Source organism: Macaca nemestrina, chromosome 7 (assembly GCF_043159975.1).
Source record: "Macaca nemestrina isolate mMacNem1 chromosome 7, mMacNem.hap1, whole genome shotgun sequence".
In the NCBI taxonomy this organism is placed as follows: Eukaryota; Metazoa; Chordata; class Mammalia; order Primates; family Cercopithecidae; genus Macaca; species Macaca nemestrina.
This window is the reverse complement of record NC_092131.1, coordinates 144,727,752-144,753,280: the sequence shown is the minus strand read 5'-3', so window position 1 is coordinate 144,753,280 and position 25,529 is coordinate 144,727,752. Positions and strand designations below refer to the sequence as shown.

General features: G+C 45.9%; 1 protein-coding gene and 1 pseudogene across 4 annotated transcripts in view; one reads left to right on the top strand and one right to left on the bottom strand.

Annotated features, from left to right (window-relative positions):
• LOC105489700 (cingulin like 1) overlaps positions 1-25,529 on the top strand; it is a 175,644-nt gene that overhangs the window by 29,143 nt on the left and 120,972 nt on the right. The window lies entirely within an intron of this gene.
• On the bottom strand, positions 2,301-2,400 carry LOC112428762 (U6 spliceosomal RNA; annotated as a pseudogene).

Sequence of the window (25,529 nt, the reverse complement as noted above, 5' to 3'; positions counted from 1 at the left end):
GGCTGTACTTTCCACAGTGCTTGCCAGGACTTGATGTCAGGGAAGTCTTTCAAGGAGCCTTGATTGCCAGCTATTGACGAAGGGGTCTGTCTGCTCAGTGGCAACCTCCATGGTGGTCTTGGCCAGACCAGCCTGCCCCTGACTCATGCTAAGCTTTGTCAGCCAGGTTGAAACGCCCCTCTTTGGGGCCCAGGACAACGTGCTGGTTTCCTGGAAGCATTTGGGCCAAGACTCTGCCGCTAAGAAAATGATACTGTTTTTGCAAGCATGGAGGTGTGTTTAAAATGCTTTCCCCGCCCCCAACAACAGTAAAGTTCCATGCAAAGAAATAGGAGGTTAAAAACCACCTCCCAAACCCAGAAAACAGAATGCAAAACCTGGGAGGCGAATTAACTCTTTACTGATGCCAAGGAGTTTATTTCAAAACAGGATTCATTGACTGCAGGGATTTGGAGTCTGCCCTCCTGTGTGCCCACTGAGAGCAATGGGCAGAGGCTGACCCGCAGCCCTTTGTGGGGAAAAGTAAATTCCATGGCAGACCTCAGTGGCTGAAGGCTCTTTGCTTCTCCTGGAAATAATTAGAAAAATACGTACTCTTTGAAAGGCAACATCTGGCTGGCTGGAGGCAGGCTGGAAAATACTCAATCTAAATAGATGGAGGTGACATTGTGCAGAAGGAAAGAAACGTTCCGGGGGAGTGTCCGATGGGTTTTAATGGCCGTGTCTAGAGAGGCACCCCTGCTCTGTCCCAGGGCTGGCTGCTTCCCTGGATCTGGGGGTTGCCCCTGCCTTTTAGAGGACAGATGCACAGCCCCAGAGCCCGGTTACCTCCTCTGACCCCCTCCAAGCCTTCCACAGAGGGAAGGGGCCTCCCATAGCACCAGCTGATGCCCAGAGCTAAGAGTTTGCTGCCCAGGGAGTACCCTGGTCTAGTGCTGGGTGTCAGACTTGACTTTCCATCTACTTCCAGTGCAATTCAAGGTGTTGATTGTGACTGCTGGAACTGTCTTTTCCTTCTCAGCCCTTTCTCAAGGCTGCCTGTGTGCTTGTTCTTATTAACCAAGCCCAGAAGCCAGGGACCTGGAAGCCTGGCAGTATTTCCAGGAGAGTAGCTTATTTCTCTCACTTGCTTCTCCCTCCTGAGCTTGGAAGGGCCCAGCTTTGGACCTCTTGAAACACCAGGGCAAATTTTCCCCCCTCTTTCAGTTTACATCTACCTGCTGGTGAAAAAAGCAGAACAACATCGTCAGGGATTTATGAATGTTCGGGGTTTTTAAAATGTTTTATAGCATGTAAGATATTTTCAAGTGAAGAATGCAGTTCTAATAAATTCAATGAACCTGTCACGGGTTTTCTGAAACCAAGTTTCTATGAAAAACTATGGTGATGACATGTTGAAGGTGCTTATTGAAAAATATGGGTCCTTGTAGTGAACATTTTTGCAAAGGGTGCATCTTCACACAGAAATACTTTTCACTAGCAGCTTTGTTTAGTTATTCTGCAGCTACTTGACTGTGGGTTCCCAGAGAGCCCTGAGGCAACCTTTATAAAAGGCTTAGGTTTGACTTCTCTTTGGTCAGTTCAGCTTTTGCGCACCCTAAGAAGGCTCAGAGAACACCAAATTTCTTCCAAGTAAAGAGGTCGTGGAGTAAATCTTTGGAGGATCTCAAGAGGGGCAGCCTGCTTTTGAACAGTCATTAGCCTAATATGGGTAAATTCCTATTAATCATGTTGAGAGGAGACTTGGTAATCAAGTTCGTGTGGAATTGGGAGATTAAAAGGGCTGGGAGTCCTTGGAGCTGTAAGACCCCTGAAGCTCCAACTCTGCTACTTGCTTGCTGTGTAATCTTGGGTAAGAAATCACTTGACCTGCCGGGCGCGGTGGCTCAAGCCTGTAATCCCAGCACTTTGGGAGGCCGAGACGGGCGGATCACGAGGTCAGGAGATCGAGACCATCCTGGCTAACACGGTGAAACCCCGTCTCTACTAAAAAATACAAAAAACTAGCCGGCCGAGGTGGCGGACGCCTGTAGTCCCAGCTACTCGGGAGGCTGAGGCAGGAGAATGGCGTGAACCCGGGAGGCGGAGCTTGCAGTGAGCTGAGATCCAGCCACTGCACTCCAGCCTGGGTGACAGCGCAAGACTCCGTCTCAAAAAAAAAAAAGAAATCACTTGACCTTTCTGAGCCTTGATTTCCTTGCCTGTAAAATGGGAATACTAATCATTGCACACCATACTGTCTTTCTATGTGAATTAACAAAGCCACATTTGTATTGGTGCTTTTTTTTCATTTCTTTTCTTGAAATAGGAGATGCTTCATGAATTTGCATGTCATCTTTGTGCAAGGGACATGCTAATCTCTGCTGTTTTAATTTTAGTGTATGTGCTGCTGAAGTGAGCCTGTATTGGTGCTTTCTAAACTGTAGAGTGCTGTGTACACATTAGGCGTTAAGATGATGGCTGCCTTTTTCACTTCACCCACCCCATTGCCTCCATTGTCGATGATGACATCAGCATCATTGTTTCCCTACTCTGGATGGGGGCTGCTGTCTGTCTCACACTCTGAATCGGGTGTCTCATTCCTCCCATCACTCTGCCATTGACTTTGGGCTACCCTTAGGTGCTGCTTCCAGTTTGGGAGCTGTGTGTGACCTTTGCGTTTTCCGGCCTTCAGGTAAGATTTTTTTTTCTTTCTTTGAGACAGAGTCTCAAAGAAAAAAAAAATGGGTTTTAATGGCCGTGTATAGAGAGGTAGAGAGGCACCCCTCTGTTGCCCAGGCTGGAGTGCAGTGGCGCGATCTTGGCTCACTGCAAGCTCTGTCTCCCAGTTCATGCCATTCTCCTGACTCAACCTCCCAAGTAGCTGGGACTACAGGCGCCCACCACCACGCCCGGCTAATTTTTTGTATTTTTAGTACAGATGGGGTTTCACCATGTTAGCCAGGATGGTTTTGGTCTCCTGACCTCGTGATTCACCCGCCTCAGCCTCCCAAAGAGCTGGGATTACAGGCATGAGCCAACGTGCCCGGTCAGATTTTCTCTTTTCAAATCTTTCTGCTATGATACTGTCTAGATTCCTGAATTTCTGTGACATTCTTTGATCCGTCATTTGCAATCTCCAGCTCTTTCCTACCTTTCAGTGCTGTGTGGTGAGCTTGGTGAGTGGGGAGCAGAGAGGGGCTGTGGACCCTGAGAAGGCAGTTCATTCATAGGGCTCTTTCTGTGCCTTCTAATGTCCTCCTCCCTCAGCCCAGATGCTGAGCCTTTCCCCAGGGCTCTAAGAAGACAGGAACACTCGTATAAGCTATGGACCTTTTATTTCTTTTTTTTTTTTTAACTTAGTGGTCCTACAACTTACGTTTAATACAAATGAATGCTTTTTATTCACTTAATACCAAGTGCCCCCTGTGGGCCAGGCCCTACTTTCACCCTAAGGATACAGCACGAAGCAAAGCAGAGGCAGAGAAAATCCCACTAAACACACAGGCGAGGTGCATCAGTGGGAGATGAGTGCTAAGAGGAAGAGTGTGGCCAGATGAGCTGGAAGGTGCGGATGGGGCGGAGAGAATCCTACCTGTTGGCAAGGCCTTTTCTACGAGATGGTCCAGGAGGATTTCTCTGATAAGCAACACGAGGCTGAGACCTGAAGGAGCCTCCAGAGCACGGCTGCCTGGGGGAAGGACGCGGGGAAGATGGGACAGGGATGCTGAAGGCCCTAAGGCATGAGGCCTAAGGGCAGGAAGCTGCTCTGTGTGTTTTGGCAACAGCAAGGAAGCCAGAATAGCTAGAGGAGGGAATGAGGATGGGGGTTCTAAGAGAAGGAGGGCAAAGCATGCTGGACTTTGCAGGCCGGCCTAAGAGTTTTCTTCTGATGGGAGGTAGAAGCCAATTAAGGGTTCTGAGAAGGGTGGAGGTGGGTGGCTCAGCTAGGAGCCTAGTGAAGTGGCCTAGAACTTTCTGTGGAATTTATTCTGCAATCCTGCGAAGTGGCAGTGGCATGGTAACATGGAAGAAAGAGTAGGGTAAGTGGTAGTGACTGGGTTCTGAGATGGGAATGAAAGCCTGGAGTGAGTGTCTCAGGAAACCAGACGCCGGCATGGCCTAGAGGGCCCTTATCTCAAAACTGTGTTTAAAAATGGCAAACACATGAGAGCATGGTAATCAAACTTACGTAAGTACTGTACAAATCCAAAAAATTTTTAGCGAGTGTACTGAATTAATTGCCAGTGATCACTAGTGCTGGGCTCTGAATGCAATCTGAAATACAAATTTTTTTTCCTGAATGTATTTATCAAAATACTGAGTGCTTACCAAATACTAGTGTTTACTGTACTAGTTGACCTGTACAATCAGTTTAAGTAAACTAACTTAAATTTATGACTATTATCTTATTCCTGATCTATTCACAGGTCACTTGGAAGGTTGGGCCATCTGTTCTTCTGGCATGAGTTTTCCCTCTGATGGGGGTAGAATTGGTAACTGTTGAATCATCTGATTATTGCAGACAGACGTCCTGTCACTAGCCCCTGCTGTTAGGAGGTGGGCTTCCTGAATGGCTTTCTGTATACACGAAGAATTTCAAGACCTTCCGTTAAGGCGGTCAGAGCTAAGTTTTAGCATTTACAAGAGGTCTTGGCTGACTTGCTATAACTTACAGCAACCTGATGTTTGGACATCTTTTCCTTTCTTTTTTTTTTTTTTTTGAGACAGAGTCTCGCTCTGTTGCCCAGGCTGGAGTGCAATGGCGCGATCTCGGCTCACTGCAAGCTCCACCTCCCGGGTTCACGCCATTCTCCTGCCTCAGCCTTCCCAGTAGCTGGGACTACAGGGGCCCGCCACCATGCCTGGCTAATTTTTTTTGTATTTTTAGTAGAGATGGGGTTTCACCGTGTTAGCCAGGATGGTCTCGATCTCTTGACCTCGTGATCTGCCCGCCTCAGCCTCCCAAAGTGCTGGGATTACAGGCGTGAGCGACCGCGCTCGGCCTCCTTTCTTTGTTTTTAGTAAATATGATGAGAAAAAAGACTCCTCATCTGTCTTGTTTTGTGAATTACTTCTATTATTACTCAAAAAAATGTTTAAAGAAATAATTGTGAAAAAATAGATTTTGCCAGGCACAGTGGCTCATGCTTGTAATTCCTGCAGTTTGGGAGGATGAGAGGGGAGGACTGCTTGAGACCAGGAGTTTGAGACCAGCCTGGGCAACAGAGTGACACCCTGTCTCAACGACAACAAAAAAATAAAAATAGCCACGTGTGGGATGCATGCTTGTAGTCTCAGCTACTTGGGAGGCCGAGTCAGGAGGGTCACTTGACCTTGGGAAATTGAGGCTGCAGTGAACTGTGATTGTGCCACCATACTACTTCAGCCTGGGCGACACAGTGAGACCCTGTCTCAGAAAAAAGGCAGGGTGGTGGGGCTTGACAATTTGTTCCATATCTGAAAGTATTAGAAAAAATTACTCTAAAAATTTTTTTTTTTTTTTGAGATAGAGTTTCACTCGTGTTGCCCAGACTGGAGTGTAGTGGCATGATCTTGGCTCGCTGCAACCTCCACCTTTTGGGTTCAAGTGATTTTCCTGCCTCCACCTCCTCAGTAGCTGGGATTACAGGCGCCCACACCACGTCCAGCTAATCTTTGTATTTTTAGTAGAGACGAGGTTTCACCATGTTGGCCAGGCTGGTCTCAAACTCCTGACCTCAGGTGAACCACCCACCTCAGCCATGCCCAGCAGAAAAAATTACTCTCTTTGGTAATTGCAAAATATGTGGAGGTGAGAGGGTGCCGTGGAAGTTAGGAGTTAAGTGACCTGACTAAATATCTGTGTCCTGCTGAAATCTTGCGTAAAGTAGGATGCTTAGGAAGAAAATCGTCTATCCCACGAAGCCATTTCCCATAAACAGCTGAAAGCAGAGCACACCGTTGTGTTTATTTGGGTAACAGGAAAACATAGTTAGGTTTCTCAGGGGCTCCAGACCTCAAGGATGATGAACACACACATTCGTACACAGAAGTCACTTCCTTTGATAGACATCCTTATCTTGAATGCCTCACTCAGAGATGAATCTTTAAACAAATGTGCACTGCCCAGGTAAGCCTTTTGGAATCAAAGAATCAATTATTCAAGAATGTGACTTTTAAGCCCCAAAGCAAAGTTTGGACAGTTTTCCCAGAGTCAAACCTCTGGATATTAGTGCACTTTTCTGGGATAACATAATTTAATTTAATTTTAGTTTAGTTTTTTTTAGAGATGAGGTCTCCCTGTGTTGCCCAGGCTGGTCTTAAACTCCTGGCCTCAAGCAGTCTTCCCACCTTGGCCTCCTGAGTAGCTGGGACTACAGGCTTGCACATGCACCAAGTTCATTAGTGTTTTTTTTTTTTCCCATCAATCAGTGCAGGGGTTCATAGACACCCTCTTTATAAAGAGGTATGCTCTTGAAATTGCCTTTAGGCCAGACCCAGTGGCTCACGCCTGTAATCCCACCACTTCAGGAGGCTGAGGCAGGTGGATGGATCACTTGAGGTCAGGAGTTAATGACCAGCCTGGCCAACGTGGTGAAACCTTGTCTCTACTAAAAATACAAAAAAATTAGCTGGGTGTGGTGGTGCGTGCCTGTAATCCCAGCTACTTGGGACGCTGAGGCAGGAGAATTGCTTGAACTTGGGAGGTGGAGGTTGCAGTGAGCCAAGATGGTGCCACTGCACTCCAGCCTGGGCGAAACAGTGAGACACTCTCTCTCTCTCTCTCTCTCTCTCACACACACACACATACACAAAACCTTTTGATTTCCTACCCTCAGGCATGTGTGCATTCATTGAGGACATTAGGAACTAACCATCGCGGAGATTAAGGGTGCACTCAGCCTTCCAGGAGCTCGCCATCTGCCGTGTGCAAGTTGATAAGTTAAGGGACAATCTTGGTGTTTGGTTGGGCTGAGGCCAGCACTAGGGGGGTGTGTGTGTGTGTGTGTGCACGCGCGTGTGTGCTGAGGGAACAAAAGGTCTGAAATCTAGTCCAGGGGAGAGTCAGCAAGGTAAGGCCTGAGGAAAGTGGGCTGGCAAGCTCAGGAAGCAGAGGGGCTCCGTGCATTTGGAGACGTGTGAGTAGGTGCAGAGCATGCACAGGGGAGGCACATGGGCTGGAGACGTCCGGGGCCTGGTCTTGAATTCCATGCTGAGGAGCTTGTGTTTTTATCCTGAAAGCAAAAAAAGAAAGAAACCACTGAGTACTTTTTAGGCTGAAGTACAAATTTGAAAAGATCACAGTGGCCATGGGGAGAATGGGTCAGAGGAAAACAAGCCTGAAGGCTGAGGGTTAACTTAGAAAGCCAAGGCTGTAATCCAGTTGAGATATGCATATCGCTGTAATTAGGGCCGTGGTATGGGGTGGAGAAGTATGGCTGAGAGGTTTCAGGAGGCAGGATCAACAGGAAGCATTCACTAACTGATGTGGTGTGAAAGGCAGAGGGAGAAGGTAGGATGCTTGCAGGTCCTCAGAGGGCATGGAGTTGACTGTGATTCCATGTACCATGTAAGTCAGGAGCTCTTAGGAAGAGTCAAGTGGGCCTGGGACTGTTAGGACTTTTAGACATTTGGAAGCTGCTAAAACAAGAGTAGAAGTTCTAAGTTGAGTCTAACCAGAGAGGAGTTCTTAGAAGCAAAAAATAGAGAATTAAGTCCAATGAAACTGCTGCTTGGTTTGAAAAGTCAAGCGGGAAGGGAATGATGAACAGGAATTTCTCTGCAGAGCGTCTTCATCTGATGCCTAGTGTGAGGACCTCGCCCTTTGCGAGCCTGACAGATGGCAACGATCCTTCCATTCTGGAAGATTAAAGGCACAAGCCGTTAGCCCAGAAGGTACTTCAACCGAGATGGTCTGGGGTCCTGACCAGTGAGAACTCACCACTTCGAGGAAGTGGAATCCTGTCTTAGTTGAGGGGATCATTTGCAGCGTGAGGACCAGGCTGGAGGTAGCCTGGTCTAGGAAAGGAGGCAAGAGAGGACTGTGGAGTGAGACAGACTTCGTCAGGATCCCAGGTCTGTCAGCTGTCAGCTTCACAATCAAATTACTTAAAGTCCTTGTCCTTCAGTTTTCTTATTTTACATGTCATTAAGAAGATTAAATGTGAACCTAGGCAAAGTGCACAAAACAGTACCTGACTCATGATAGCTCCTCAGTAAACCCTAGTTCCTTAGTTGATATGGAGGATGGTTTATACCACTGTTGGGCTTTATTTCCTACCCTTGGCCTTCTGACCTAAATGAGGCTTGATCCCTAGGGCTGACTGCCATCTTCTCTCCCCTCTTCTACTCCATGTCGCTGGCTATGTCAGCAGATGGTAGAGTGTTCTGGAAGCCTTCCCATCACCACCTCTCTCTAGGCAGGCATTTTGACTGTCTGTGTGGTCCCAACATGTGTACGCGTGTGGAGTGGGGAGGAAGGAGTGAGTATGAAGAGGTCCAGTAACAACAATTGAGAGAAAGAACAAATAAATTCGGTCTACAATATCTGAGGCTATATTATCGGCTACACTGGTTTTTCAAAATGCTGAACTTCTACCTCTTCATTCTCTCATGGCTTATAGGGAGTGCCCTTCAAATCTTCTATTAATCAAGATGGATTTGTGTTGCTTTAGCTTCTTTTCTCTCTTGCTGAAAAATAAAATGCAATCCTTAATAAGAGACTGAAGTCCATCACGTTTGTATCTTGTCAGATTCAGTGACAAATCGGAGAAAAGTCCGATTTGCTTGAAAACAAGATGATAAATATGTGGTGTTGGTGTTTTCATACAAGAATCTGAAGATAATCTGTAACAGCTTAGAGAACATAATTGTTCCTGTACCACAAAGACCACATTTTTTAAGAAAGAACTTTTGAAGGATCTTACTAAAATTTATTACATTTATACCATGTTGGATGGTGATATTGGCCATGTTTTCTTAATATCCGAATATGACTGAAGAGTGTCATATGTTGGACTCCATCCATAGACACAGAGACTTCCCTGACATGAGCCAGTCTCAGAGTTTTCCTTTTTAGAATATGAGCTGATTTTCTCCGGAATCATCACAGCTGTCTAGAACCTTCCTGTTCCACCTTTCTTGGATTCACTGCTGGCTTGATATTTGTTCACTTGGACGTTCTCTCGTATACCAGCCGTGCTCTCTCTGGGGAGTCAAAACCAGATCTGGTTGTCCTTGTCCTAAGGGAACTTGCAGTTTAGCTCTTCTGATATTTGTGCCATGCACTGTCCAGATCCCACTAGTTTTCTTCTCCTTCTTCTTCCTCCTCCTCCTCTTCTTCTTCTTCTCCTCCTCCCCCTCCTCCTCCTCCTCTTCTCCTCCTCCTCCTCCTTCTTCTCCTCCTCCTCCTCCTCTTCTCCTCCTCCTCCTCCCCCTCCTCCTCCTCCCCCTCCTACACCTCCTCCTCCTTCTCCTACACCTCCTCCTCCTCCCCCTCCTCCCCCTCCCCCTCCCCCTCCTCCCCCTCCCCCTCCTCCCCCTCCCCCTCCTCCTCCTCCCCCTCCCCCTCCTCCCCCTCCCCCTCCCCTTCCTCCTCCCCCTCCCCTTCCTCCTCCCCCTCCTCTTCCTCCTCCTCCTCCTCCTCTTCCTCCTCCTCCTTCTTCTTCCTCCTTCTTCTCCTTCTTCTCCTTCTCCTTCTCCTCCTCCTCCTCCTTCTTCCTTCTTCCTTCTTCTTTCTTCTTCTTCTTCGCCTTGCTGTGTCACCCAGGCTGGAGTGCAATGGCACAGTCTCAGCTCACTGCAACCTCCACCTACTGGGTTCAAGCAATTCTCATGCTTCAGCCTCCCAAGTATCTGGGATTACAGGCACCTGCCCGCACACCAGGCTAGTTTTTTGTATTTTTAGTAGAGATGGGGTTTCACCATTTTGGCCAGGCTGGTCTCGAACTCTTGACTTCAGGTGATCCACCCACCTCGGCCTCCCAAAGTGCTGGGATTACAGGCGTGAGCCACCATACCTGGACCAGATCTCACTAGTTTTTTTTTTTCGTTCTCTTTTGACGTGGAGAATTCCATTGGCCTTTGGCTCAGCTGCTGTATAGAGCTTCTTAATATTTTACAAAACTTCGCTGAGAGCCTTGGTGCTGTCTTCCACCCCTTTCCTGGTCCTGGAAGGTTACTTATTTTAAACAAGAGCATCAAATACTTCTTGGAAAATTCCATCAGCGCTCATATTTTCTGTGTTGGCTGTCGATTATCTAGCATTCAAAGCCCTGCTAACGTTCAGAGCCTCCTGTTGTGTGACATTCCCAGGTTTCCTTTTGGGACAGGTTTGGGTTGACTTCCTTCCTCTGCCAAGAGGGCAACCAGCTGATGACAGTTTGGAGAGTTTGTATTGGCATCAGATGGGTGTTGGTGATGTGCCTGAAAGTCACTCCTGAGATTCTCATTTATTTCTGGTCCAGGCCGGAGTTTCATAGGCTGTGGATGTTAGTGGGTGGCCCGAACCACCCTCATCCTAGCTGCAGGCGGAGGCAGCTTCACTCCACAGGGAACCTTTTATCCTCAAGACCTTTTCTGTACAGATAAAACATGGATAAGATCTGGAGAAAATCCTTTGTTCTGTGGTGGCTCTGCGTCCTCTTTTCTCTTACATGCTGTTCCTCACTGTGCTCCCTTCTGGCCTCTTTGGTGTGATTATCTTCATGTTGTCTGTATCTGTTAAGGGATGATTGTTGACTGAGTAAATAGGAGATGGCATCTTTGATTCTCACATTTCCCAGGAACCTGGCTGATGCGGGACTCCTTTCTCAAACCTGCCTGTGAATGGATAGCCAGGCCCTGTTTGCCTTCCTCCAACTCATGGGGAACTCATTGTCTCCTGAAACAGCCTGGTTTATCTTGACGCATCTCTGTGAGAAAGCTAATTTCCCCCTTTCGATTGAAGTGGAGTTTGTGTCCCTGGCACCTCTACTCTGTGTTCGTTGTTCTAACCTTTGAAGTCATACAGAGCAAGTTTAATCTCCTTTTCACGTGACAACCATTCTGGTATTCATGTGTGATGAGAGTTGATTGTGCTTCCAGCTCTGCTCCCCTCCTTCTGTACCCAGTGCCATCTCTTAGTATCCCAGTTTCTTTTTCTTTTTTTCTTTTTGAGATGGAATCTCACTCTGTCGCCCAGGCTGGAGTGCAGTGGTGAGATCTTGGCTCACTGCAACCTCCGCCTCCCCAGGTTCAAGCGGTTCTCCTGCTGCAGCCTCCTGAGTAGCTGGGATTACAGGTGTGTGCCACCACGCCCAGCTAATTTTTGTAGTTTTCGTAGAGATGGGGTTTCACCATGTTGACCAGGCTGGTCTTGAACTCCTGGCCCTGTGATCTGCCTACCTTGGCCTCCCAAAGTGCTCGGATTAGGGCGTGAGCCACTACACCTGGCCGCCTTCTTTTTCTCTTTCTTTTCTTTTCTTTTCTTTTCTTTTCTTTTCTTTCTTTTTTTTTTTTTGAGACAGTGTCTTGCTCTGTGGCCTGGGCTGGAGTGCAGTGGCATGGTCAATCATGGCTCACTGCAGCCATGACCTCCTGAGCTCAAGCCAACCTCCCAGCTCAGCCTCCTGAGTAGATGAGACTACAAGGTGTGCAACACCATCCCTGGCTAATGTTTGTATTTTTTGTAGAGATGGGGTTTTGCCCCAGGGGTTGCCCCCAGGGGTTGCCCAGGCTAGTCTGAAACTCTTGGGCTCGGGCGATCCATCTGCCTCGGCCTCCCAAAGTGTTGGGATTACAGGCACGAGCCACTCTACGTACACCGGCCAGCACCTCAGTGTGGAAACCACTCTTTCCTGGCCACTCTTTCTTTTCTCTCTTTTCTTTTAAAAAATTAACAGAAATTTTACTTAGAGGATACGCATAGCTAACTAGGTTTCTTCCCATACCCTCATTCAGTGATAAAAAGTAGATCAAACACTTTCTGATCCCTCGTGACCTTTTTGACCACCGTATTACTGGGTAGATTTTTGTGGGGGTTCTCTACCATCGGGCCTGCTTGGCCGCCACAGGGCACCTGCTTGGCCTTTTCACCCCCGAGTGTTGGCATCAGTTTTACAGGGAACTTTCTGTGGCTCTTTCAAGGAGATGCCTCCAGTGTCCCATTTGCAGTCACATGAGGTGTGTTGTAGTACCCGGGGCTGTGGATCTCATGAAGTCATTTGTAATATTCTAACAGAAACGGAAAGTCTTAAAAAAGCCTCAAGTGACTTGAAGGCACTATGTGAAGAGAAGGTTTACTAAAGTGATCTGGATGTAATATAATCTGGCTGCTGTTTTTTGTAAACCAGACTCTTGCTGATCAGCCTCAAGCAGAGGGGGCTGCCTATGTCAGCTGGGCAGGGAGCTGACAGCAGCACCAGCTGGTTCCCTTTGCTAAGGGGGCTGCTGTGCCGGTGGCCCCTTCATCCTTCGGGCTCCCTGCATGTTCCTCGGAGGCTCTGAGGAAGGCAAACGGGACTGGCCGTCCATCACAGGCAGATTTGAAAAGGGAATCTAATGTCAGCCCGGCAATAAGGGCAGGTTTCTTGCAAATCCGAGAGTCGAGGATCCCGTCTCATATTTACTCAGTAACAGTCATCCCTTTATGTATACAGAGAAAATCAAGATAATCGCACCAAAGATAAGCTTAGGGGTGAGTGCGGTGAGGAACAGTACTTAGGTGAAGAGACAGGCTTCTGAGACAGCTGCGTGGAGTTGTTCTGGGCTCAAGGGGAGTCTGCAGTGTGGTTAACTGCCCTGCCCTGTTGAAACTAGATGTGTTGTTTCCAGAGGTCACCGTGGTGTTTGCCAATCATCTCACACCTTTTTAAAACCAAAACAACAACAACAACAACAACAAACAACAAACCAACAAAAACAACCCACCAAAACCAAGATTTGCTTTCACATCTCATCCACCCTACAATCAAATGATTGGTTTCTTAGGCCCAGGTTAGGGTTAGGGGCTTTAGATTCTCCTTATTAAACCTCATTTTTGTTAGACTTGATCCATGATTCCAGCCTGCTCATCTGTTTGATTCCTAAACTCTCATCTATTGCATTGTCTATGTTTCCGAAGTTCTAGTGGTTAAGGACACAGGCTTTGGGGGTGAGAGAGAATGGGCATAAATCCCATTCCACCATTAAGTGGTTGTGTGGTTTTGGGTAAAGGCACAGTGAAGAATCTTCTGGGGCGTTTGACAGAGCAGATGAATGGTGTCTTATGGAACCCATGGCAGGAGGCAGCAGCCTTGGGAAGTTAGAACTGGGAAAGCTGAAAACAAATACATCTCCTTATCTCATCCCAGCTTCCATCTGAACGTTTAAGTCCTTTTTCTTTCTTTCCTGGAGGCTGACTCTTCCATCTACATGATAGGCAGAACAGTGTATCTCCAAAGATGCCCACATCCTAATCCTGGAATCCGTGACGATGCCATCTTGCACAGCAAAAAGGATATGCTTAATTTAAGGACCTTGAGCTGGGGAGATAATCTGGGAGAGAGGGAGGCAGGAGAGTTGGAACCCAAGAAGGAGATGTGATAACAGAAGCAAAGCCAGAGAAGATGCTACGCTGCTGGCGTTGAAGATGGAGGAAGGGACCAAGAGCTGAGAAATGCAGGTGGCCTCTAGAAGCAGGAAGAAGCAAGGAGACAGAGTCTCCCTAAAATCAGGAATGCAGCCCTGTTGCCTCTTGATTATTTGTATCATTTTAAGCCACTAAATTGCTAAAAGATTCCTTCCCTTAAAGCCTTCCAGATTCTACCCACCCTCTTGCAGTAATGAGTTCTCCAGCTATCTCTGAGCCCCATTTGGAGGTGGGGTTGTTCCTGCCTTCATGCATTCTCCATCACTCTTGTCTCCCTCAGTGCCTGGCACGGGCCCAGTGTAGAGCGTGCTCTTGGTAAATGTCCGTGGAACCAAAGCCCCCAAGGGAAAGCTGATGATGCCTTTCAGAAATCCAGCTGCATGATCACGGTTCTTTGGGCTCCTTCTGTAGTAGCCCTGCCAGAAAACGGAACAAAGTTAGTCTCTCCTGATTTTCTCCCAGGGAACATCCAGTGGGATTAGTGATGGTGGCTGCTTCCCTGAGTGTCCCTTCGCCGGCTGTGGGATCCTGCTCTGGAGCCTCTGTGTTGTGAGTGCACCTGCTGTCTGAGACTGAGCTACTGTTGTCTCTGTAGTCCTCACATATCGGAGATTAGATTGAAAAAACCCACAGAAATATGGATTTGATGCCTTCTAGTTCTTGAGTGTACTGCAACTGAAAAGGTACTTCCACATTCCTGATCTCTTTTAGTCCCTGTGTTAGCCCCTTGAAGCAGCCACCCCCTCTTCGATTTGCTCAGCTTTTTTTCTTTTTTAATTGTAAGGATGAGAGTAACAACTTCTAAGCTGTTTACATGTGGGGTTGGAAACCGACTATTCTCTTTTTTTGGTTCAGAGTTACGGGATGGTAACTTGCTCTCACTGCTTGTTTAGGCAGAAGATGTTTCTGTTCCCAGTGCTGTTGGAACCCCAACTCACCACCTCTTCAAAGTCATCAGGAACACTCTCATTTTCCTCTACGAGCGCTGGCTAGACCTTTGCATCCTGCTCTTCCTTCTACTTAAGCCAGCATCCTCTCATGACCCCTCTATCCCTGCTGTTAAGATAGCCTTCTTGGTGTCTGGGCCTCCAGCTGCCTGCAGCCATCTTGCTTCTATACTCCAGGAAAGCCTACAGACTGGCACGCTGCTCTCAGAAGGCACTTGGTATCACAGTGTCCTGGGAGCTTGTCTCTACTGCTGGGGTTCACACACAGATGCTCAGTCAATGCTGGAGGGTTGGTTACCTGGAAACCACATCCTCAGCCTCCTTTCTCTTCATAATCCTCTGCAAGTGGTCCCCAACCTACAAACCAGATGAGTTCTAAAAGCTTATTTTGCAATTAATTGATTGTTTGGAGTTAGGATGCATCTTCCTGAGGATTCAGTGTCATAAATGGTGGTTAGGTTCCAGGCCCCCAACCAACATCTATTCCCGAGTTCAGCTACAATAGTAGCTGTGGTATAGCTGAACTCTGGTGTCATGAAGAGAGTGGTCTTTGGACTCAGACAGGCCCTGATGACTTCTGGTTCTGCTCTATCTGGTGACCTTGGGCAAGTGATTTAACCACTGAGCCTCAGTTGCTTCACCTGCAAAATGGTGATAATTAATACTTACCTGGCAGGGTTGCTGAATAGTGCATATAAGGTGCTTAACATAGTACTTAGCACTTGGTAAATGCACAATGAATGCTCAGTATTATTTATTACTGCACCATTACATACCTAGTTTGTTTAATAGCACCAAATACCTAATCATTGTTTATACTGCCCTTTCTCCCTCCCCTCCCCTCCCTTCCCCTCCTCTCCTCTCCTCTTTTTTCTTTCTTCTTTTTTGTTCTTACCTAGGCTGGAGTGCAGTGGTGGGATCTCAGCTCACTGCAGCCTCCATCTCCTGGGTTCAAGCAATTCTCATGCCTCAGCCTCCTGAGTAGCTGGGATTACAGGTGTGCGCCACCACACCAGCTCACTTTTGTATTTTTAGTAGAGATGAGGTTTCCTATCTTGGCCAGGCTGGTCTTGAACTCTTGGCCTCAGGTGATCCACCTGTCTTGGCCTCCTAAAATGCTGGGATTATAGGCATTAGTCACTGCACCCAGCCTATACTGCCATTTCTATGGGTAAACTGACTCCAATGTCAAACTCTACATTAGTCACTCAGAATTGAAATAGTGCTGCTTTTTTTTTTTTTTTTTTTTTTTCCTTCTGGGGATTCCAGATTGCTGGGGAAAAGGAGTCTCTCTCATTCATTTATTCATTTAATTCATAAACAATTGCATTATGCCAGATATACGGGGGGATAAAGGTGAGCAAAAGCCAATATAGCCCCTGTTCTCGTGGATCTTACAGATGGATAATGGAGACAAATATTAATTAAAACAAAAATCATCTAAATGTGAAAATACAGCTGCTGTGAAGGAGAGGTGATGGGAAAGGGTCTAGGGAGGTGTTTCCTGGGTATTGGGTGGGTCTCTGGATTGGTTCTTTGTCACTGGGTGGCAGACACTGTCTTCAGCTAAGTGGTACAGAGCTTTGACAGCACTGGCTTTACATACGAACGGGGCGGAGGTGGCTTGAGCCTTTGGCGGTTGGTAGTAGAAGCAGCAGTCCAAGTTGTCTGAGATGTTGGGGACACCATCAGAGACACCTAGGTGGCTGGTTAAGGAGGAAGCATTTACAAGAGAGGAGAAGCTGGGAAGAGGCATTGCTGGGGAGGAGAGGAGCCTTCTTGCCTGTGGGTCAGGGCTGCTGGGTTCTCAGGTGGTGCTTATTAAGAGTGTTTTAACTTGGCTACCACTTATTTTCAGCCACAATAACACCCCAGTCCGTGTTTCCTGCCACTGTGGCTTCCTATGGCTAAACGAGTGTAATGAATATCTTGTTCTATATAATTGCCTCCGTCTCATATCTCATTTTTTGGTACTCATTTCTTGCTCTCAATCCCTTTCTCTTTTTTTCCCTCCTATTTGGTTTCTCCCGTTCTGCTCTGTGACTAACATCAGTTCTTCCGTTTTTCCTCCAATTATCATGTCTGTCTTGGAGAAGCATGTTTTCTGGGGAGGGTCAGTCTACCATGGTTGCCCAGCTCCCGGCTTGCTCCTTCTTCCTTCCATAAGATGGCAGTTTGCGGTTTTTTAGTCCTCTAGTTCTACTCTTTGGCTTGTGGGAAACTGTCCACAGCTCATAAATTATCACCACATAGCTCATATTCACACCCTACCTTGTCTAGTCCCTTGAGCTTGGAGACTTGCTGGGCTTCTCTTTATGTACCTGTGAGGTGATGCTCTGTGTTCACTGGCCCAGGGAGATGTTTGCCCTGTTCTTCCTGGCAGAGGCATAATCTGAGAGCAGTGTTCTGAGACCTGACCAGCATGTGTGCCCAATGACCTACTGAATGATGTGAGTTTCTCTGCGCTGGCCGCCCGACATGCCAGAGGTGGCGGGTGAGTCAGGAGTTGGGTGTGCAGCACTGGAGTGACCACACTGAGTACATCAGTGGGTTTCACTGTCTGGTGCCTCCCTTTTCTTGGCATTGCTTTAAAAAAAACCCCTTTAATTTTAGAATAGCTTTAGATTGATAAGGAAATTGCAAAGATCGTACAGAAACTACACCCAATTTCCCCTATTATCAATATCAAACATTTGGTTTGCCATAATTAATGAAAGATTTTTGATAAGTTATTAGCTAGAGTCCACATTTTATCCCGATTTTCTTAGTTTTATTTAATGTCCTTTTTCTGTTCCCTGATCCCATCCAGGATACTACATTTAGTTGTCATGTCTTGACTGTGATGGTTTGAGACGTTCCTTGTTTTTGATGACCTTGATGGTTTTGAAGGGTATTGGTTGGGTATTTGCTAGGATTGGAATTTGATATTTTTCTCACGATTAGACTGGGATTAGGGGCATTGGGAAGAAGACCACAGAGATAAAGTGCCCTTCTCATCAAAGGACATATCAACGTGACTTATCACTACGGATATTGATCTTCATAAAGCTTATGCCTGGCACAGTTAGTGTCTGCCAGGTTTCTCCACTGTGAAATTATTCTTTTCCCCCTCTTTCTATGCTGTAGCTTCTGGGAGGAAGTCACTATGTGCAGCCCACACATAAGAAGTAAGGAGTTATGTTCCCTGTCCTCTGGGACAGGTTATCTAAATAAATTATTTGGAATTCTGCATGGGCGAGTTGTCTGCTCTTCCCCGTTTATGTATTTATTTAGTCATAAATGTGGATTCATGGATATTTATTTTATACTTTGAGTTATCCAATACTACTTTATTTTTTGGGCCATTGGGAGATCTTTTAGTTGACTCCTGTGTACCTTAATCATTGTGGGTAATTTTGGTTCCTTTTTTAAGTACTTGTTTAATTTCTGGCACTGTAGGATACTCCAGGCTCATCTTGTATATTTCCTGCCCTAGTCTTAGAATAATAAGCCATTTATTCAAAGAACCCTGCTTCCTTTTATTGCAGAACTTACTGGTATTAGAGACTAAGATTTGGGTGCTAAGTACTCATTGATACTGGAGTACTGTTGCTTCTAGGTGCTCTCAGCTGAGAGAGCAAGAAAACATAGATGTGTACACTAGCCTGTGTACATAGACATATTTATACATATTCCTGTATGTAACCATCTACATATCAGATGAAACATGAGTTCATACTGATGTCTCCACTTGAATCAATTACCACATGGGTCATTCTAACCTCCTCCCCCTGCATGTCTATAACTTCTCCAGCAGTAAGCAGGTTCCCACCACCTGGCATCTATTTACTTAATTGTTCAATTACAGTATACACATATAGTGGTTTTGGAATCGTTAATGCATTCCTCTATGGGAAACAACTTTATCAACTATAGTGAAATACTTATGTATAGTACCTTTGCCTTTGGTCTTACAGATTCCACTCATTTCTGGAGTTATTTCGGTCAGCACATTTTTCTATCACCCCCTTGAGTGAAGTTGTTTCATATAATTTTTAATGCAGTTACATTCTTTTTAGTCTGACAGCTCTTGAAAAGAGATAAATGAGCAGGAAGATAAAGACTCAGCCATTAGGGAACTAAGTTAGAAAAAGCTTGTGAACAATTCATTTTCTATGTACTGAATGTATGGTGGCTTCATGCCGCTGGATGATGCTATTGTACTATTTTCCCATCCCCTTGCTTTTATTCCCATCCATTTGCTATGGGCTGAATGTGTCCTCACAAAATTCATATTGGAGGTTAAAATCCTAACTCCCAGTGCTTTGGTATTTGAAGATGGGATCTTTGGGAGGTAATTCGGGTTAGATTAGGTCATGAAGATGAGGCCCTTATAATGAGATTATTGGCTTTATAAGAAGAGAAAGAGTGAGAGAGAGAATCTGTGTGCTCTCACCAAGGAAAGGCCATGTGAGAACATAGCAAGAAGACAGCTGTCTGCAAGCCAAGAAGAGAGCCCTCACCAGGAACTGAATTGGCTGGTACCTTGGTCTTGGAGTTCTTACCTCAAGAACTGTGAGAAATATCTTTCTGTTGTTTAAGCTACTTGATCTGTGATATTTTGTCATAGCAGCCCAAGCTGACTAATACACCATTATATATAGAAAGAGTATAGGCATCCCTGTGCTGTCAAGAGGCTCTTAAACCAAATTTCCTAATTCCCTTTCTACCCTTAAACACCAAAAGGACCCCTCTTTCCTGCAACACACCTGGGCTTAGGACATCCGTCCAGGTAATGTTCTTGGTGGTGCATTGAGATTTAAGAGCTCCCGGTTAAGGGTCTGGCAAGACACTTTTGGCTAAAACAAGCATTAGGATCGGGAGAATGTTTCTCAGTGGAAAGAATGTAATCACCTACCTGAAGGAAAAAATGGCCCCTTTCCCCAAATATTCTGAGCCTGCTTTAGAGCAGGAGAGCCCACTTTTATAGCAGGAAGCACCCTGAGAAGGAAGTAGAGAGTGGTGACTTGAGTGGCCTCAGATCTGGGTCCCGTCCCTGCTCTTCAGTATGTGGAGCTGTCAGGCATCGTGTGCTCCTGTGTAGACGAGGATGGCGGCAGGGTCCTGCCTGAGATCATGGATATGGATGTGAGTGATTGTTCCGAGGCCTAAGTGAAAGGCTTTCTGGAGGCAGGTTTTTCTCTGGGATGCTGATTGTGGGGTTTTAATGTCTCCCCTTTCATTATTCAATATTCTTGGCTTCTTTAGATTGATTCATCATGTCTTCTGCCTACACCTGTCTGCTCACATTTTACAAGCAGAGAAGTCACTGGGGCTGTAACCAGCCTAGGTGACCAAATGAAGTCCATGTGGGCCCCTATCATCTATAGATGAGTGATTAAAAAACAAAAACCAAAAAACCCTTAAACCCTGCCAGAGGGTAATTTTTCATTGTCTCCCTTTTATGTTTCTTCCTTTTTCCTCTTCAGTTTTTTTCTCCCTTCCTTGCAGTGATTTTTTTTCTTTTATTGCCTGTTTCATTTCACAATCTGGCACTGTTCTGGTAGGAATGTCTGCTTCCTGCCACCCTCAGGAAGTCAGAGAACAGGGTAGATGTGTCCAGGGCTTCACCCCATGACTTCCAATGGTGTGACTCAAAGAAGGTTCCCATGGGAGAGATCTACCCAGGAAAATAAATTGCACTTTGGTTTTTAATACAAGAACCTTCATAAACTGAGCCCCTAGGAGTAAACGAAGACATTTAAATACTATTCTCTTTTTGCAGTTTGCTCTGTGGTCATCAGTTAACCACCCAAATGGAAGTGCATTTGTTAATGTTCAACACTGAGTTAATGTCTGGAGGATGGCTTTGGACAGCATAGTGCAGAGTAGGTTAATGTTTAATGTAAAAGTACTTAGATGAGTACTTGGTACATAGTAGGAGTGTTCAAGAGTTAATTACATTATTATTATTATTGCAAACTAAAAATTGCTCCCTGGTTGTATGTTGTGAGATTGTAAGGCAAAGGTGAGGGACCTAGTGTCAGTATTGGCTTTAGGTGGAAGAAAATAAACTGGAGTTGCTATTGTTGCATTACTGGTATAAGAAAAGCAGGAAGATAAAGACTCAGCCATTAGGGAACTAAGTTAGAAAAAGCTTGTGAACAATTCATTTTCTATGTACTGAATGTGTGGTGGCTTCATGCTGCTGGAGGATGCTATTGTACTATTTTCCCATCCCCTTGCTTTTGTTCCCATTTGCTATGGGCTGAATGTGTCCTCACAAAATTCATATTGGAGTTTAAAATCCTAACTCCCAGTGTTAGGGACCCAGTGGTGATGGACTTGGAAATAGATCCCAGAGCAGACGTTTGGGCCTACAAATTTGGAACTAGGAAGTTTGAAAGTGACTCATTTAAGGGAAGGCAGGGGTGTGTTAGATGGCCCCCAAAAGCCTTTTTGCCTTGAGAATGTGATTCTATGTACGTTCCCTCCACCTGTAGTAGTTTGGGGGTAAAAGGTAGGCATGAATGGCTATAGAGGAGAGGGAAAAGAAGTGACTCTTTTTATCTGGTTTGGATTCTCTTATCAATGTTTTTGTTGGCATTCCCAGGATAAGGAGGTATTTCCACATGCTTCTGCAACTGGTTTTTGTTAAACACAGACCATACCTCTTCCGCTGATCTTGTCACACCCTCAGGGGCTCAGCTGCAACTCAGGACAACAGGCAACAGCCAGAGGAAGGAAAGAAGTAATAGTCCGTAAAATTAGGTAACGGTCCTGCTCAGAAATATTTGAGCATAAATACCAAGTTATATCTTTTCATTTGCACCCCCAACCCCCATGACTGTAAACACATCCCTGGAGAGAGGAAGCAAATATAGCAGAATTCATACTGGGGCAAAGGGGAAGAGTGTGGGGTGGGCATCTGTTTTCTAAGACAGCCTTTTTTAAAATGTTAATTTCTGCATGATTAACATCCTTTGAAAGAGTTGAGTTGTTTTTCCTCCATTCTTTTGTTAGCCCATTCTGGTCGAGCTTCCATGCCTTCCACTCTGGCCTCAAAGTTCTTGCTAAGGTCACCTTCCATCTGCATCCCGCCTTGTGCAGTGATGCTCCAGTCTTTGCCTGCTTAATGGTAGCCTTTGGCTTGCTTGACCCCTCCTTCCTTCTTGCAGCCCCAGCTTCTCTGGGCTTCTGGGATGCCAGGCTGTCCAGATTTCCTCCCATCCCCGGGTCGCTCCTTCTCAGTTGTCTGTGTCTGCTTCTCCTCTTTTCCCCGTCTTCTTACTGTTGGCGTGCTAGAGCGTAGATCCTTATTCTGAATGTGGGAAAAGCAGGTGATGATTTAGTGGGTCTGCGGTGGAGTCCGCGATTCTGCGTTTCTCACGTGCTCCCAGGCGATGCTGTTGCGGTGGGGCCACAGAGCCACCGCAGCTCGGCGCTGGAGCTCCATCCTCGCTTCTCCATCTACCTGACTTCCTAGCTGAGCTCCTCCAGTCCCCCGGCTTTAAATAACACCTCGAATCTTATTGGTGACTTCTTGCCCCACTTGGGTCAAAACCCAGAGTTGTATGCAGGCCCACAACACCCTGTGGATTTGGCTCCTGCGCACTCCCCTGCCCTTAGCTGCTATGCCCTCCACATCTCCCACCGGGCTCTGGCCAAGTCTGCCTTCCCACTGATTCTCCGATTTGCCTAGCACGTTTCTCCCTCCTGAGCTCTAAACTTGCTTTTCTCTCTACCTGGCACTCACACGGCTTAGATCTCATCTTCTCTTTCAGAGCAAGTGTTCCCTTCCCGGCGAAGGCTTCCTTAACTATTATCTAGAATGGACCTTCACTCCACCACCATCGCCTCGCTGTCACCCATCCCGGTTCATTTTCTTACCATGCTAATTCTTATTCATCCTCACTCTGCCTACCAGAGTGTGGGTTCTGTGGGAAAAAGGACCTTGTCTCCCCATTTAACTACTGTAGAAGGATGCCTAGCATAGTAATAAGCTCTTGGTAAGAACTTGTTAGTAATTACATAAAGCATTAGTATCAGCATGTCCCAGATGAGCTGATTGACCACTGATACTACCACGCCATTCCAGTGTCTGTGTTTTTAATGGTTTGGGTATCAGGTTACATTATTGTAAGTATCATGAACTAGTGGAAAGAACCAAGATGGACAGAACACATAAACGATGCCTTTACACCCCATGAAGACCCAACAGTTTTATGGCAGACTAGGGAAATGAAGGTTTCATAGTTGTTCGAATTAAAAAAAGGTGGTAGAAAATTGAGGCATCTCATTGTACAAGGTAGGTAACATCTGTGCAATGAAATCATGACTTTCTCTATTGAAGTCCCTGTTCACACCATATAAGGTGATGCAGTTTCAGCAAAATTATCACCCTGCATATTAATGTTGTGAATTCGAATTATATTGGCTTTGTAATTGCATTTGTATTTAATATGCAGATGTTTTGGTATTGATGGTAATACGAGAACTATAATAGTTTTATATTTGTACATTTTATGAGAAACATTAAGTAAACACTAAGAATCATTGAGAATTGTTTTTTCTTTAAAGGCATCTGTACATTATACAAGCTTGTGAAAGACTAAAATAGGAACTAAGCAAGACTGAAGGTGTGGCTGAGGACGGGGAAAGGAAAAAGTTTTAAATTCCAAAACTGCTTGTAAAAAGCTATTTTTAACAAAATAAGAATAATAGGCTGGGCGTGGTGGCTCGTGCCTATAGTTCCAGCTACTTGGGAGGCTGAGGCAGGAGGATCCCTTGAGCCCAGGAGTTCGAGGTTGCAGTGAGCTATGATCTCACCACTGCATTCCCACCTGGGTGATGGAGCAGTACCCTGTCTCAAAAATAAAAATATAAAAAATAAAAAGACCCTGAGTGGGCTATTAAGTTTTAGCATGCTTTCAAAAGAGTGACATTTTAAAACATCTACATTCAGGCCAGGTGCAGTGGCTCATGCCTTGTAATCTCAGCACTTTGGGAGGCCGAGGTGGGCAGATCATTTGAGGTCAGGAGTTCGAGATCAGTCTGGCCAACATGGTGAAACCATCTCTACTAAAAATACAAAAATTAGCCAGGCCTGGTGGCATGTGCCTGTAGTCCCAGCTGCTTGGGAGGCTGAGGTGGGAGAAGTGCTTGAACCTGGGAGATGGAGATTGCAATGAGCTGAGGCTGTGCCGCTGCACTCCAGCCTGGGTGACAGAGCAAGAGTCTGTCTCAAAAAAATAAAAAATAAAAAAATTCCACATTCATATGAATACAAAAGTTGTACTGACAAACCCTAAAAGGCTAAAATATACTTTTTTTTGTTTATATAATTAAAACTTCAATTTTGGATTACCGATCTAATTTCTGGTAATTGAAAAATGTAAATTGTGAAACTTCCTTGCTGGAGACATCTATATATCATAAAATATTTAAATATAAAAATAATGGAGTAGATGCTTTTACTCACCAATTCTAGGGCCTGGCTTAGGAAGGTATGTAGGCAGGGACCCCCCCAATTCTAGCTTGTGCCCCAGGCCCTCCTCCTTTCCTCTGGCTCCTACAGGTCAGAGAGGAAGGTATTCTGCACTTAAGAAATGGGGCCACGAAGAAGAAGACACATTCTTTTTTTTTTTTTTTTTTGGAAAGAGGGTCTCTGTTGCTCAAGCTGGAGTGCAGTGGTGCAATCTCGGCTCACTGCAACCTCTGCCTCCCAGGTTCAAGGGATTCTCCTGCCTCAACCTCCTGAGTAGCTGGGATTACAGGTACACACCATCATGGCTGGCTAATTTTTCTATTTTTAGTAGAGACAGGGTTTCACCATGTTGAACAGGCTGGTCTCCAACTCCTGACCTCAAGTGACCTGCCTGCCTAGGCATTCCAAAATGTTGGGATTACAGGCATGAGCCACCACACCAGGCCACATTCTTTTTTTTTTTTTTTTTTTTTTTAAGACAGGTTCTCTCTCTGTTGCCCAGGCTGAAGTATAGTAGTGCAGTCATGGCTCACTGCAGCCTCAACCTTTGAGGCTCAAGTGATCCTCCCACCTCAGCCTCCTGAATAGCTGGGACTGCAGGCACGTGTCTCCATGCTTGGCTATTTTTTTTGTATTTTTTGTAGAGTCAAGGTTTTGCCACGTTGCCCAGGCTGATCTGGAACTCCTGGGTTAAAGTGATCTGCCTGCCTCGGCCTCCCAAAGTGTTGGGATTACAGGGATGAGACACAGCTGTTGGCCAGGAGACACATTCATGCTTTGAAAGGACACATGAATGGCCCTTCTCCTTCACACATTTCCCCTTCCCCTGCAGCCCATCTGAGAGAATTCTGGAGAGGACGATCTTACTGGGGCATGAGGACCCTGGTGTCATCACCTTTGCGGGTAATAGCTGTCTTGAACAACAGCAGAGAACCTGAATTTATACAAGTAGCAAGCTGCTAGGTTTCTAAAAATATTTCAGAAGGTTTATTTTGATTTTATTTTTAAATATTTTGGGTGCCTACGCAGTGTTATCTTCTATGTTTTTAATAGCCACACTATACAATATGGAGTAGGTTTCTGTGGACAAATACAGGTGCCTGTCATTTATAGCATAGTCTCTTTGGGACCCGTGCAACAACTGGCTCATGCATTTATGAAACAGGGTTGGTTTGTGAATTGATGACCCTCAGGGAGCTGGGAAGGCTACATGGCATGGACGCTTCCCCGGTGGCTCTGGATTTGCAATCATTTCGCTAAATTTGCTCATGATGCACATTCGCTCACCCCTTTCACTGATGAGGACCCCTTTTGCTAATTTTCCCTGATTGGATCTGTTGTTTTGAGTGACGGAGAAGAGAGAGATACTTTGCTGAAAGTACAACATATTCCAAGGGAGAACACTGAGCTTTGGAATTCACTTTGCACACGTCTATGAGGATGTTCCGGGAACCAGGCTTGTTAGAGCTGGCATTGTTGGAATTCCACACGCCCCATGCCTCCCTTAAGAGATGCTTGATAACCCCAGGGCCTAATTTCTACTTTT